A 15,458-nucleotide genomic window follows, 5' to 3' on the forward strand; every position below is an offset into this window, starting at 1 on the left:
AGTAAATAGCCATGGTGGCAATGTTCTTTATTTAATTCATCATGTTAGGAAGCTAATCATCTGTAAATTTATATACTTGGAGTATGGACGATATACCTGGAATATCAGCTGAGCTAACTTGCTAACCGCAATATATTTATTGGTAAATTGCATAAACAGGCTGTTTATCAAATAGTCATATTAGTGACTATTATTCTGCCACTGATGGATCTGTCTGAAGGGCTTAAATCAAGCAAGAGCACCGGTCAGGTTTGGGTAAAAACTCGAGGAGTGATTAATCTTATTACTGATGGTGCCTGCGTCTTTTGTTTTTATTTTATTCTGCAGTAAGCCTGCGTATTTCTGTCTGTAACGCTGACCTCATCTGTCTGACATTTTGTTACTTTCACACTCTGTATCTGTCTGTCTGTTATCCTCGGTAGCTCTAGGATTCATAACCTGCTTGAAGAGAAAGGGCAGACTCTATCTAAGTAGCGTGTTCTCCAGTCAACCTTTGCCCAGAATGTAATTATCAACATTCATCTTTGCTGCCACGGCGACCTGTTGTACATCTAATTAAGCTTATAATGAATGTCATTAGGGCCAAAGTCGTGTTAGACTGTGAACTAGCCATGTACCATGAACTGTCAATGAAACGTGGGGTGTGCTCAAGAAAGAGGCAGCTGGGGGGCAAAAAAGATCGAAATTTCATTTTGTATTTTGAATTAGTTTTTGTGTACTGTAATATGAGCATGCCAGCCAATCTGAGCTTGTCGGGCTTAAGTTCATTCAAAGTCTCAGTGGACTCTCTAAAGTAGATGGCTATTATCAGTTCTGGTAATGTGGCACATTTAGACCTAGCACATTATGATGCCCGCACTGGTACTCAGGGTGTCGGACTGCTTCACAGGAACCTCTTGTGAGGACATAGGCAAGAGGTGGAATAGCAGTGAAGCAGATCGGATGCTAGACTGGGGAAGTGCCACCAAGAAAAAAACAACAAAAAAAACAAAAGAGATGCTGGACAGCAGTAGCTAGTAGAATGGGAAACTAGTAGAGGGATCGCTGAGAGGAAAACTGTGAAAATCAGCAGATATAGGGAGATGACTGCAGTATTACAAAGTAATCCTAGGAGATATGAGCTCAAATCTAAAAGGGCTGAGGCAGAAAAGCTACACATAACAAGCAGGCAGCAAGTCAAACAGGTTTTAAAGAGTCATCCTGTTTACACTGCAAGGCAGCAGATGTTTTCTCTTGTCTGGTCTGTTGGTGGAAGAAGTAGTTCTGTCCTAGGCTTACTTCTGCCTTTCTGCATGCACATGTGACCTTGTGGCACTTGTTGAAACAGAGCATCTGTGGCACTTGATCTGGACTGTAGCTCATTTGTATGATAACTAACAAACACATCTGCCATAGATGTAGAAACAATGAAACGCTAATCCTAAGGTGGAAAGTCAACACATGGCCTGGTAAAGAAGTTTAGTGAATTTAGGTCTACTCTAAATGCCTACTTACCGCAGCAACTGGCATTATATAGAGTAAAACTCAATGAGCCTGAAGGGGGAATTTCTATTTCTTACTGTATATGAGTAAGAGTCAGCTAGAAAGCATCTCCACACAGTTGCTGTTTGAGATGCATCAGTGCAGACACTGGGTTTCATGTGAAAAAAGATTGAAATGGTGCCTTGAATCTGTGGTTGGTAATCTTTCTTTCCGAGTGGCAGGTAGAATAGACAGATGTAACAGATAGATTTAGCCTAAATTTACCAACATGTGGTTGGTGGATGGTGTTAATTTCCCCACAGTGGTTTCTGTCTGCCTTCTGCCTGCCTCTATTTTGTCTCCTTTATCTCCCTGACCTTCCTTTCACCTTCTCTTCTTCTGACTCCCTGGTTATTTCTCCCCATTTTGCAACTCTAGTAAAATAAATCTTCACTGACTAGAATAACAGTTTGCCACTTACAGTAGTTATCCACTCAAAATAGCACATTGGGTAGTTAAATCACATCCTGATAAGTTACTGCTCCTGCTCTGGCTGTTTTTCCACTGCAGTTGTTTTGGGAGATTGCTTTTTTCAAAATCACATTACTCTACGATCCAAATTGCTTTTGGAAGAGCTTTGCAGCTAGAAGTGGATCCATTTGAAGTTTGCTGATAAGGTCAATTGTGCTATTAGTTTGAGTCATGTAGCTTTTTAAAATAGGTTTTTGGACCTTTTCATAGGAGATGGGCTAAACATTTGTTGAACATGTACCTTTACAATAGCTTTGTTCCTCATGAATTCAGTATAACTGCTTATTTTAACCATGTTTCGAGTATGACCATGTCTAAGCTGGTAGGATGATGGCTTCAGCAACAGCTCTGAAAATAAATTACAAGAGGAGTAAATTATCATTTATTTGCTTTGTGCAAAGGTTTAAATTTTGCGGTTGGCCGTAAAATGTCAAGCTGTGTCCAGAATCACTCGCTCATTTACTCATTCACTACTTAACAGACACTCAGTGTTTTTAGCCATACCAAGCAGAGAAATTAGATTTTCAAATGCTGAGTTGCAAAATGTTGGATTTAGGAGCATTTCATTGTGGGATTGTTAGAAGAAAGTAATGTATGTGCCATGGACACAACTTGTTCCATTATGACGGTACTGAACACAACCACAGTTTGATTTTCTATTAGTGCATCAAGTCTTGTTAGCATTCTTGATTCTGACATTATATTTTCCGGCATGCTCACAGCCTGCAAACACTATAAAGCACTTAAAAGAACACCAATATTACACGCCAGGTTCACTCCACTCAACATGAGGAGTACTGCTCAGCCTGTGAATACAGCTGATTAATGCCTTCTTGTTGTTCTGGAGAAGCTTTCTGAAGCTTGAGGTTGGAAAATTTCAACATTAAGCTTGAATTTCCAGCTGAAACTGTTAAGTTTGAAGCATGCAGGCAAAGAGGATCTAACAAAAGATGCTATTGTAAGATCCGTTTTTTGAAGCTTAACCCATACTAGGGACTAAAAGTCATCATATCTCAACCATCTTCCTTTCATAGGTCCCTCGTCTTATTAAAGTGCAGTACTAAATAGCTGGAGTATGCTGCAAAAGATTGCTGACTGTTTTAAAGGGGTTTAGGTGGGATGTGTTAGGCAATCTGGCAAGCACATGATACATATTAAGGTCTGAAGCCAGTTTCTGTTGCTCCTTATAGCCTCATTCCAGTCTTATCATTTAGTTTATATACACCCTGAAATACATCACCTGCTTATCCACTAGAACGTTACAGATATATACAGATATTTTCATGTTGAAATATATAAAAGAAAACAGAGAGCACAGCTGCCAGTGTTGAAACTGTATCTTCATATTTTATCTGATATGTCAGAATCTCAGTAATATGACAAGAAGATAAATCTCCCTCCCTGTATGTACAGATCAGCTGTAGCGCTGTGAAGTGCTGCCACTCATTGGACTTTATGAGGTATTGCAGTGTCAGCCAGCTGCACAGAGTGTAATTGTTTTTGTTAATTGCTGCAGTAACCTTTTCTGATTTACAGTTTACAGGACTGTAGCTTGGTGAGATTTTACAGGTTACTGGAGAGCAGCAGTGTTGTGTGTTTTTGCTGATGGAAGACAGCAATGAATAATTGTTAATGGTGACACAGAGCCAAATAAAGATAAATAAGTAGGTATGTGAATGGTTTTGTTTATGTCTGTTTTCTCTTGGTCTCTACATTTGGAAATGTACAGTATCACCACACAGACACACAGATGCTGGCTGGTGAGAGATGGATCTGTCCATCTGCTCCTGGTTTTCAGGGATGAGTTCAATCCATCTTGATCTTATTGTATTCCAGCCTGCAGACATTCTCCCTCCTCATCCCTCATCCCACATTTATGATCATGTAGATCTGACACACACGCACAGACACAACCACATTTATCCAAACACCGGATAAAACATTAAACATTCGGTGCACAAAGAGAGAAACGTGTAGCAGGAATAAGAGAACTATTATAATACATACAGTATTTCATGACAGCCTTATTCTGTGAACTTCATGTTTTCTATTTATGACACAGGAGGGCACTATTTAACTGTTTGGGCAGTGTGTGCCAGACAAGCACCGCAGTGTCATTATCACCATCATCATCTAGTCTAGCATATATCATTAAATATATTGAGATGTTTCAAGGAAACAAAAGATGCTACTGGTTGACTAAAACACACCTCACATCAGTGGTTCACCAATAAAGATTGTGGGGTGCATGAACCATCTAAAGTGTAGTATGTCAGAAAAAGGTTTGAGAACCGCTGCCTTCATCAGTGTCAAGGTACACAGAAAGCCATTTGGTGGGTTTAAAATTGCCACTTATAGTCAACATTTGGAAAAATAAAGTAGCATACCACTAAAGGGTAATTGACCAGAACACAGCCTTCACAGTATGGTCTGGGTCAGTTTTGACCCAGTCCAAGAAAATCCTCATAAAAAGTGTCTATACCAAATTTTGAACTACAGATCTATTTAGAATATATAAATAGCCTATCTGACATTGATACATTTATTATTAATCCTTAATTTATGCTTTAGATAGCATGAGAGTGTATTGTATGATGTGATGTGCTGTATAGTTTATAGATTCTACACCACTCGTTTTTGTAGGAAAAAACCCTTATATCACACTATATCATGTCCTGTTTTACCTAAGACATGAAAACAGTCACAGTGATTTAAATATATCTTATCGATAGTAAAAATGGCAAGAACTTTCTGGAACTATTGTAATAACACCACGTATAACCATTGCAACCATTAGACACTGTCCTTACTTACTGACCCTCCTCAAAATCACTATCAGCTTCCTCATCATGGAAGACCTGATCTAGTCTTATTGCCATAAACTCTGTACCTCTGTCACTGAAAGGGTAGCTCAGGTACCATTTGTAATCTTTATGACAAATTTGTCAAATTTGACCCAGAAAATGTGTAGCACCTGTGCAAAAGTATACAATTTTGAAATATTTTCTTTTTTTTTTTTTATTATTATTATATTTTGGGTCACTTTAGTAACAGTCATTAAATTTCAGGTTACAAAAAAATGACATGTAGGGTATTGTTGAGTTAATCAGTGCTGTGAAGGACGCACCACAGCTCTGAAACTTCTAAACATGAAAATAAAACAACTTATAATCCACTTTGTTGCTAATAATTGAACAAAAAGAAAACAAGTCAGAGGGCAAACTGTGAGTGTTCACGCATGAAATCTGAATCTTGCATTTCTTTTACTCAACTTGACCTTTTGTTGCGTCCTCTCCACTGAGGGGCACTGTTGATCTACTCTGTGCAGTTGTCGGATCACTGTATGCTGCAGAGGCACAGTACATCTTCATCAACATAGTCATCATCTGCAAAGTCGTCAGCATCAGGACCATTATCATCATTAACATTAGCAGCTTCCTGCAGATTAGATTCTGAGAAAAGAAAACAAAATTACCCTTTACCGCTCTCCGTACTGCTTTACTGCTTTCCGGGAGTTTGGTAGCACAAGACACTGACTCCTCTGTGATTTATGGCTGTCTGTTATGTTTTATTTTATAGCTGAAGATATAACTCTTCTTATACTTTGATCTTCTTCCAATTTTTGAACACAAGCCCTCACGAAGAAGATATGATTGACACAATATTGCAGTCTGAACACAAGCATGACTCGGTAAAACTGCATAACACTGCAGTGATTTTTTTTTCCCCATTAGAGGAGCGAGGAGGCGAGAGGGGAGTTTTATGGAGAAACTGGTCGATACTGTCATCTCCATTTAGGCCTGCAGGGTTTAAATGGATACACGGACAGAAAAGGAGAAAGAGAGGGCAAAGATGAATAAGTGGAGATCGACCAGTGAGCAGTACTCGCAGTAAAAATGTTCAAACAGGGCGACTGGAGTCACACAGATGGCCAGACACACACAGAAGGTCAATTATGAAGCTGTGGAGGAGGCAGAGACTGCTGGGAGTCTGTTGTCAAGAACTTGGCCTGAGATGTTGGTGTGAGGATACTGTGTGTGTGTGTGTGTGTCGTCGTCAAGGGGTGTGTTTTTGTCTCTGCACGGATCTTAAACCTGTCTCTCTTAAATATGAAAGAGACAAGTTGGTAAGGGATTGAGACAGGTGGGTGGTAAAGAGTGAGAGGTCGAGAAGAGAGGGAGGGTTAAAAAAAAAAAAGCACCAGAGACACTTTTGATGTGCAAGACAACAATAAAAAGAGGCTGCGCCAGGAGATTTACTGTAACAAATCTATTTTCCTGGATTACAGTAAGCCAGGCAAATTGTTTATTTTGTGTCTGTATTTGTGCATGACTAATGGAGTTTAATGGGGATTTTTAGATAAAGATCAGAGATCAAGATTGAAATTGACTGAAGTCTAAAATCCAGGAGAAGTACTCCCCACTTTTTGCTCCTCTCTTCCGCCCATGTGGATCACAGCTACACACTGTGAGGGCACTGTGGCTGTGACCTTTGACCTCGTCACTATAGGTTACTTGCTAAGGATTTCACCAGCTTCTTCTTTTACCAGGTCTGGCCGACCTGTAACAAAACAGAGAAACCGAGTAGTGGGCTACCATTAACACATTTGATTGCTATCCTCTGGCAAGTGTAAGTGTTGTTTCCTGACTTTAATCATCATCCTTCTGAACCTTTGTTTTTCCTACGGGTCTCTACTGGGCTTTCCTGAAGATATAAATACCAGAAGCCTCAAAATAAACACATTTCTAGAACTTTGTTGAAAACATTTGGCTGAATTTATTAGCTGACTGTGAATCCGCATCTGAATCTTTTCACTTCAGCAAAAAACTGACATCTTTGACTGTTTTGTGCTGGAAAACAGAGCTCCTGTTTTGTTCCGTAAAGCAATCAGGCAGATCTTCTGCCAAATCAATGTATCATGTATTGTACTTTGATATACATTATAAATATAAAACATATTCCATTCATTTTCCGTATCGTTCATCAGTGTCACAGGGTGCTGGAGGCAAACAACCATTCACACTCACATTCACATCTATGGACAATTTAGAGCCACCAATGAATTGATTAACTTGCATTGCTCCTGCACTGTGGGAGGAAGGCAGAGTACCCAGAGTATCTTATTTCATGTTGTTGTATTTTTCAGTAACTGTGAGTCTAATTTGGCTTCACAGTGTCTCATCTTGTCTTGTCAAAATGAATGTAATAATCTCTTGACGTCAAAATGTATTTATGAGATCATTTTGCTTTACATATAGGCAGCTGTGGCTGAGGAGTGGGTTGTCCACAAGATCACAAGATTGGCGGTTTTATTCCCACCTCTAGTTGAGGTCCTTGTACAAAGCACTGAACCACAAATTTCTCCCGATGGTCAGGCCAGAACCTAGCCGTTTGTTGATTTCTGACGTGTGTGAATGCGCAAATTGTTCAATGCTTTGAATAAAGCTGTACATAAATGCTGCCATTTACATTTGTTTTATATTTTTTGACAGGTTAGGAAGGAAAATAATGAGACAGACATTTGTCATTTTCCTCTCAACCACCAAGTCCAGTTTGTTTCTGTTTTTTGGAGACAAAACAGAAACAAATTCGCAGTAAGAGTACAAAGGTAGAAGCGGATATTATGTGGGAGGAGCACACACACATTCAGACACACACCCATAAACACACAGGCATTTTTCTAAACACACTCACACACTCAAACACACACACACATACACACACACCCTCACCTCCACAGGATCTGCAGTATAAACCGTCTGTCCAGGCGACTGCCAAACAGGAACACACGGCAAATTTCTTTGTGACACACTTGACTGGAAACTGTTATGATCATCACGTGTCATCAGAATAACTGGCCCAAAAATATCCAACACACGCACACTCTTTCATACACACACTCTGGACGGTGCTCAGACATGGCTGTGGGTGTGTCAGTCTCCTGTCCACTGCAACACAGAATAGACCATTGTTAACGGTAACTGACATAGAAAGGAAAACAATTAGGAAAAGTCCCTCAGAATTACACACATACACCCACACACACAGACACATTGTATGACTGATAAAGCGTCATAAAATTTGTGAATTATCTGCGTGTGTTCGGATCTGCTCCATCTCTTCTACATCTCGTCTAAATCCAAACTTAATGGCATTTCCACTGGTCTGATTTGTGTTTGTGTGTGTGGGTGTGTGTGTGTGTAGTTGTTTCTCTCTACATCCATCATTCTTATCATGTTTCCATTTTTTGTTCATTCTTCTCTGTCTCCTTGTCTCACTGAGCCATTTTTGTCTCCACTATTGTCTATGTCAAATTCTCTCTCTTTCTGTCGGCTCTTTCTAAATCCCGTTATCTTTCCGCTGTTTCCTCCTCGGCCCTCCGCTCCTTCTACTGCGCTGGCATCTGAAACAAAGGAAAAAATGAAAGCCTTTGTACTTCAATGACTTTGTATTTGATGTCAAAACGGAAGCTTTTTCATGACGGTCCAAACTGTAATTAGGGTTTGCCCATATAAAGAGCTGCTGCCCTTGATGGGCCTTGTGTGGATAAACTACTGAAGGACTCACACCTCCAGTGTTGTTTAGGGGCGGTTGAGTATCTGTACCCCCCTGACCGAGATGTGTTTGAGTTGGTTTCTGTGGTTTGCCTCACAGTGACACAGCTGAATCCACAGCTTCTTTTATCAGGCTATGATGGAGCTCTTTGGTGTGTAAACTACCATCATACTAATGGTGTAATATAGTAAACCTGATGATGTGCCCTCCTTATACAATGAGATTTGCACATGATACATGATTAATATATATATAGATAGATAGATAGATAGATAGATAGATAGATAGATAGATAGATAGATAGATAGATAGATAGATAGATAGATAGATAGATAGATAGATAGATATCAGAAAAGTATCTACATTGTGCTGCACTAGATAATAATTTTAATTAATTACTATTTGATAAACAAAAGTACTACATGGTTTTCCTTTAGCGAAGTGGAGGTGAAAGTTTTGTTTATGAAAATCTCATCATCAGCATATAATTTGATTTTCAGGGAGGCATAAACCACCCCTGTGCTACAGCCATCTTATTTCTCTCCATTATCAAAAAAAAAAAGTTCAGTAGTGTAAATACATTTATGTAGACACCAAGAATAGTAGCTACTGTTGTTACCATATGAGAAAGTTTGATATTGAGATAGAACAGCAGTGAACACTTTTCAGACCATTCCTGGCAGTATATTTTGTGTACGGTTCAAACAATTATGTGATCAATTATTTGTTTCTTTTAGGTCCTTACAAAATTTTGTTTTCAGTTCTAAGTTGCTGTGCACAGACGTCCACATTCATAAATGCCTTCTCTGTAACAACGTAACTTTGACCTTTTGCTGTAACTTCAACCTGATCTCATTTAAATCCCAGCATCCTCTCAGCTCAAAGGGCAGAGTCAGAGGTTTACTTTACACCAGGTCCACACAAACTAATGCTCTAAGACACTTTGCATAAACATTTAGCTCACAGGCCAGTGACAATGGTTTGGACTGTATGATACAACTGTCCTGTATGTGTCTGGCTGTTTACAAAGAATTACAGTGGCTGAATCTTATAGCAAATATGAGGAAATTTTCAGTGTTCAATACATGCTGTAGTTTAATATTGGATGCCACTAAAGCCGGAAAAATTTATAGTGTTACTCCAAATGGCTGTCAATGAATTGACAGTTAAGACGCTGCAAAGCTGCAGTGGGAACACTCAACACTTTTAGCACAAATTGAATGTACTATGCAACAAGCTGTTAGCTGTATAGCTCATCAGGTATCGTCTGATGACAATTAAGCCTCTGGGGGTCAACAGCCAGTGTTTCAGGGGTTCGGGTGTAGAGAGTGGATATCCGTACCAAGCGACTCTTCTGTAGTCTGATGAGCAACATGATATGCAAGAATGACAAGACACATTTCAGCTAATCTCTGTAAACACATAACTATATACAAATGCAGATGCATTGCTACTAAAGAGCTAAACTGTCATCACATGATAGCCGGTGGGGTCTAAGATTACATTTAAGTCAATGCGCTCCATCTCTTTTGCTCTCCACGTGGATTGTTTCCCTACATGCAACCAGAGCCTGCTCAAACTCAATTGGTCAATCGGCTACTACTCGGACTACAAACGGAAACATAAGATATATTAATGAAATATCATTCACTTACATCTTATTGGGGTGGCAGCAGACATCTGAGAGATGAATATCTTTAAACCTGGACAAATTAATCAAAAGTCAGGATGGCTAAATTCCACTAGCACAATTGGAAAATGTGCTTTCTTTGTTATTTGTGTGACATGATTGCTTTTATCTTCAATCTTTAAAAAAATTGTAGCGATGTAAACAAAAGCCAAGGCTTGCGTGGAAGGTAAAAAAAGAAAAGAGAAAAAAAGCAAGCTTTGAAAGGGTTGCTTGAGAAACTCTTATAATCCCCTGTTTCTTCCTGCATTCACTCAGCAGTTGACAGCACAAAACAACACAAAAGGGACTCTTTCTTCTTTTTTTCTTTTGTCTTTTATGTCAATTATAAAAATAAAAAAAAAGTACTACAAGCTCTTTAAAAATGCCATTGATGGTTCAAAGTGGAGACTTTCTACGCTCACCTTTCTGTGTTTTCTGTTTTGTCTTCTCCTACAGCTCTCAACACGCAGCTGCGCTTGCACCACATTAACATCACCACTTAAAGAGGCGACAGATGGGAGTTAAGATGCTGGTGTGTTTGTGTGTGTCTGTGTCTATATGCACCCCTATACACACAAGGGAAAAGGCTCCACTTTCACTTTCAAAACATCCTGAAGAGGGAAACAGATACACTCGTCCTTTAGTGATACCCTCAGTGTGTGTAAAGGATAGAAGTTAGCCAAAGTGCATTCATCCCCTATCAACATCTTGACTTGATGGGAGACGGATCCTCTTTCACTCACAAACCACTTCCACTAGCGGCATATCCTTTAACACTTTAAATAGGATCCACGGTGCCGTTGCAGGGTGTACAGAAAAGGATTGATGGTTTGTTTACTGACTTATTCTGTGTTGTAAACCTTATTTTTCAAAGTCATTTACCTGTTTTGTGGACACATTCTTAGTCATTGTGCATGCATGTTTGCCATTACATCTCCTAACCTTTAATTTATACTCACTCATTCACAGTGAGATCTACAACTTTCATTGTGTGGTGTGTGTAAAAACATAGAGGCTCCTGGTGAGCATATTATTTGGCCTTTGGAGGAAAAAGAAACCAGGCTGTGATCTAAAGCCAGTCTGCGTTTCAGGCTATCTGTCTTCAGGTTGTAGAGAAATGAAATGCGGCAAAGGTGGCAGACTCCGCTGAGACTCCTCGCTGTGAGCAGCTTGTGGGCAGGTTAATCAAGCTGTCAATCCAAACACGGTTTACTGCTTTCATCCATTGTTGTCACAGTTTAGATCACAAATAAAACAGATGGGTGAAAGGGCTGCTGCTAACTGGTTTACTGGTTAACTGAGTTTTATTTCAGCAGTCAAATATTTAAGCTGTAATCACTGAAACATATTAGGTGTGAGTGTTTACTGCACCTAGATTTTCAGCCCCTTTCAAGTCACACTTTGTTAGTTTGTTGAACTGGGACCTCTCACTTCCCCATCCTTTGCCACCAGTAATCGTGTTGTACTTGTGGTTTGGCCAGAGAAGGTTAATGGGATGCTGTACTCTAAAGGGTCTGTCATTGTCACTCTACTTCCTGTACACCTTTTCCAGCACTATGTTACTTTGGGGTACAGATCTCCTACAAGAAGTACACAGTGTTTTACAGCACTAAGTCACACACTACCAAGTATTTCACTGATTTTTTGGAGAAAATGTTTTCTGGTAGCTTCCAGGTTGGGAGTGAGTAGCTTCCCCAAGCGAAAGAGAGGGTGTTGTTCATGAATGATGGGAAATTGGAGCATGAGATGGACCGGTTCAAGCGACGACAGCATTATTGCAGACGCTGTACTTGACCATTGTGAGGGAGAGGGACCTGAGCTTGAAGGCAAAACTCTTGATTTTTTTGCAGTCCATCTATTTTCTAACCCTCCCCTGTGGTCATGAGCTTTGGGTAGTGACCAAAAGAATGAGATTTCAGATACAAGTGGCCAAAATGAGCTTCTTCTGTCGGGTAACTGCTAAGCTACTTAGCTCATTGCTGCCCAGATTGGAAGTTCAAAAGATCAAATCACTGGGGGACTGTTGGTATTTGCACTGGAGGAGGAGGTTTTCAGGCCCCGGACAGAGAGGAGCCAGAGCCATAAACTGAAGCAGGTATCATGCCAGAACCAGAGTCGGACGAGTGGGCAATGTAACCAGGCTCTGCAGCCTGCAGACATGGCAAAGACTAAGAAACCCAAGAATACGTTGACAGAGGAAGCTCAGAAGAAAAAAGGAGAGACTGACCGAGAAAGAAGCCACCAAACGAGGAAATCTGGAACTGGCTTTTAGTTGTTAGCTCGTGTCCTCCTGATGGCTTCTCCGTCTTTATTTGAATTTTAGGTCCATTAAGTGAGGCATCACAATTCGTCGAGTCAGGCACAGCCTGCTACACTGTGCATGCAACATTAAATACGTGCATAGAGGCTTAACCGATGTTGCTTTGCGTGCCTTACCTGTTTGCTCTCAATGTTATGAACAGGTTGAAATTGTGTTCCATTCCAGTTTACAGTCATTTTTATGAAACTCTGTTGACAAAGGCACAGACATATAATCCTCACAAAGACATTCTTGCCAACACTTAAAAAAAAACGTGAAGGCATTTAGTTTAACTTACTTTAACTTTTTTGTCCTGCCTTTCCTCTCTTGTCTTTTTCGTACATATAAAGACACTACATGATAAGAGAGTCTGAGCTTTTGATGGAACATAGTTTTGCAGTGAGTAGATGTCTGTGAATATTTTGTTCCTTTTTGGTGTCCACCCGCAGTGGAAACAGAGCTGTTACGCCTTATTAGAGCTGATGTGTCTGTTCCAGCGGCTGCCGTCATAAGATACAAAAGAGCTTTGTTCCTTCGACAGAAACAGCCGATCCACTGAGCCTTAAGAAGAGCAGAAGTCAATGCACTTTGTTCAGTACCACTTAGCTTATGAACATATTATGTCTTGGCTGAAATTGTACCTCGAAAGATTAGAATTTGAATAGAAAAAAACAATAACCTCATATGAACATCATATTACCTGTAAACAGAGTAGTAATTTGTCATTGATTGATAACATACTCAGATTTGTTGTTTAGCGTGTAATGGAAATGTTCAACTAAGTTATTTGTGCGGCCTTACATGCTCAAACCTGAAGCAAGGCGTGCTCTGCTGCACAAGACTTTGTGCTAAACATTAGACAGCATAACAGCTTGAAAAGAAAGCAGCAGCAGGGCAACGCAGTAGCATCATATTCATGAAAGTAAGACACTAAGCTCTAAAAAATGACACGTTGTTGCCAAAAGCCTGTGCTGAATTTCTATCCTTATAATGTGCACCTACTTGTTTCTCAGGTTATTATCCACAATATGCTATTAAAATGATTTCAAATACTGAGACTAGAAGTTCATTTTTAGGGTAACAATGTAAAGTAATGCAATGATTTGAAATATTAATATTAATAGAGAAAAGTATTGTGGTTATGATTTAAATGTCCAATCTGTAAGATTTTGGAATATCTATTTGCAAAAATGAAATACAATATTCATTAGTATGTTTTTATTAGTGTATAATCACCTGAAAATAAGAATCGTTCTGGTTTTGTTGTCAAAATGAGCCCTGTAGATTTACAGTCAGAGTGGGTCCTCTTCCATGAAGTCCGCCATGTGAGGAGATGGTGAGACAACCTTACCACTAAGGTGCCACTAAATTCTACATACTGGACCTTTAAATGGTCACTCTTTCATTCATTTTATAGTCCTAGTTTTGTAGTATTGATGAGAAGCAAAAAATAAATCATTAACAGCCTTCTTTTCCCCCATTTTTTGCTTGTGCACAGTTACCGTGGTGTGTTACCCCCAACAGCTATCTCCTTTGTGCACTGACACATGAAAAATCATGAAGCTGTCTTCAGGAAGGCGTACTGTCGGGCACCGAGCATGACCTGAAATGTCCCTGGTTTACAGGCATTCATTGTCCAGTTCTTCCCCACTCATTTTCTGTGATCTCTTTACTGTATAGGCTATCTAATAAACGCATAAAAAGGCCCTAAAAATAATTTAGATAAAAGCATCACCAGACACATACTCATGCCCTTACACGTGATTCCTCTTGCTCATGCTAATAGAGCATGGGATCCAAATACAGCTTCATGGATGAGCTCCAAATGTGGATTCTCAGCAAGTTAAGATGTGAAATTCAAGTCAAAGAATGGACTTACTCATGCCTCTCCTGATAAAGTAAGTTGTGTTTTGTCTTGTTACCAGCGTGCTGCTACTGTAACATGGCTGACCATTCAGACTAACATCACTGTGATCATACTCACTGCATCTCCAGAGGAAGAAGAGCCTGTTCGCTGAGTTCAAAGCTGTTTCTGATGCTCTCAATGAGTCCTCACACCATCTGTAGTGTGTCTCTCTGTGTGTGTATTTGTGCATGCATATGTGTTACTTTACTGTCTTTGATGTGTACAGTATAGGTCTGTGCATGTCCCTCTCTTTCTCTATGTTACTCTTTCTCCACTGACATCTGGATGGGTGTGAAACAGCTGTGTCTGCTGCAGCAGTCCCCCTTGGGATTTATAGCCAATCTACACACACACACACACACACACACACACACACGCACACACACACACACATCCACACACACATATAAATACTTCCTCACAACCCCTCATCCCTTATCTTTTCTACAACATCCCATCACACGCTACACCCCTCCCTAACTTGTCCTCCGCCTCTCTCAGCCTTTTTTAAAGGAGACAATTTGGAGATATAAAGATGAGTCTGCACATGACATGTTAAGGGTGTGTGTGCAGTAATATGGACACTGTGTGTGAGCAGGTCTAAGTTTCTGCGTCTGTTCATTTGTGCAATTGCATGTATGTAATTGCATCTCTCCTCTTTATGTCTGTTTATAAGTATATATATGAGCATGTGCATGTGCAACATGCATGTGGGCGTTTATAGTTTCATGTGTGCTCAAGCACTCCCATGGCAAACATTCCTCAGCCTCTGATCTTCCACTCTTCTCCTCCTTTCATCCCTCCCTTTCTCCTCCTCTTTTCTGCTCTCCCCTTCTCATCCTCCTCAGGGCAGCCATTCATAATCAAGACAACTCTGGAAGAAGAGGAGTCTGTTCTTTCATCTTTTGCCCTTTTCTCCTTCTGCATTTTGGATTATCTGCTTATTATCTGCTTCAATAAATAAAGATTTATGTCTTGATGGATTCAGTGTTAACTGACAGTGTGTGTACACTGAGATCTTGAGTAACTAAAAATGA

The sequence above is a fragment of the Larimichthys crocea genome, chromosome X, assembly GCF_000972845.2.
Source record: "Larimichthys crocea isolate SSNF chromosome X, L_crocea_2.0, whole genome shotgun sequence".
In the NCBI taxonomy this organism is placed as follows: domain Eukaryota; kingdom Metazoa; phylum Chordata; class Actinopteri; family Sciaenidae; genus Larimichthys; species Larimichthys crocea.